The sequence below is a fragment of the Tarenaya hassleriana genome, unplaced genomic scaffold (genome assembly GCF_000463585.1).
Source record: "Tarenaya hassleriana unplaced genomic scaffold, ASM46358v1 Cleome158, whole genome shotgun sequence".
Taxonomy (NCBI): domain Eukaryota; kingdom Viridiplantae; phylum Streptophyta; class Magnoliopsida; order Brassicales; family Cleomaceae; genus Tarenaya; species Tarenaya hassleriana.
This window is the reverse complement of record NW_010964999.1, coordinates 77,556-79,049: the sequence shown is the minus strand read 5'-3', so window position 1 is coordinate 79,049 and position 1,494 is coordinate 77,556.

The window sequence follows — 1,494 nt, the reverse complement described above, 5'->3', positions numbered from 1 at the left end:
GCCTGGCCGTACGCTGACAACTCAGGCGGTCGCTCGAGCAAAACGATGACCGCTCACTGATTTGGGAAATCGAATTTCCGACCGAAAATCGGGATTTTTCGGTCGAAATATCTCGAAACCAGCCCTAGCAGCTATACCCATTAACTTTCGACCTATCTGTAACTAAAGTACCCTAATAATTCCCGTGTCGACGCGCTGTGCTATCTTTGTGATCATACCACCCACGCAAATGCACGTCTCGTTGGCCTTGGTGGAGGCCAATGTGTGGAGATGCATGGCTACCCGTGAAGCTAAGTCCATGTTGCTCCATTTGGAACGGACGTACATGTCGAGAGTTGGACCATCATGAAACTCCCGTAATGCTTGATAGAGGTAACCCAGGTCGATTTTCTGAATCTTGCCAGGTTCGTCTCGCGCGAAAATGAAGTTGGACATGACTTGATGCGCGTATCGGATCGCTGGATGTTGCACCCATGAAATCTTCCCCGCTCTCTTTTTTTTTCGAAAAGCTGCGGGCGATCGCTCGTTTTGTTCGAGCGGTCGCTCGCGGAATGGGCGGTCGCCTGGTGAACCGGGCGGGCCGTTCATTTTCTCTGTAGTCCGGCGAATGCTAAAAAAAATTTTCGTCTCCCGTTTTCCCCCCGGTGTGCGTTCCCCTTTGGACCTCCAGGATGTCCGCAAATTGCGCCATGCTGAGTTTCACCCATTTCTTGTTCAAGCGGAACTCCATGTATGCTTCGTCGATCGTGCCGTCGGATGGGAAGTAGCATGAGTAGGTGGCCAAGAATTCGCGGGTTACGCTCTTGAATGAGGGCTCGACGCTCCTGCTCAGTGCTCCCCAGCCGAGCTTGTCGAATATGTATTCGACGTTCGCTTGAATACCCAACCCTCGAATCGTGCGTTCGCACATAGCTTTGCTTGGGCGTTGTTTCAACTTCGACAGGTGCTTCGCCCGCTCGTATGCTTCATCGTGTCGGCCGATCTTAACCAGCTTGGGTGGTCCTTCGACGAGGAGGTTCTGTTTCGTCTCCAATATCTCGATGATTGTGTCCGGTCTCATCTCTCTCTTTTGAGAGAACTCGGCTTCCTGTGACGATGAAGCAACGTCGCTTGTGCGAGCTCTTTTTGGTGCCATCTGCAAAGGTATAGTCGATATGGATCGGGGCAGTGGGGTTAGGGCGAGAAAAATAGAACGGTTTTCGGGTTTCAGAGAAAACGAGCGGGTCGCCTGCTTTCGCAGGCGGTCGCTCGTCTTTCGAGCGGGTGCCATGGCGACCGCTGACAACTCAGGCGGTCGCTCGAGCAAAACGATGACCGCTCACTGATTTGGGAAATCGAATTTCCGACCGGAAATCGGGATTTTCCGGTCGAAATCTCTCGAAACCAACCCTAGCAGCTATACCCATTAACTTGATCGGTGTCTTGAATGCTGTCCGATATGCCCAAACCGCATCTTCAAGCTTCAAAGCCCAGTCTGTCCTTGACTTGGCCATT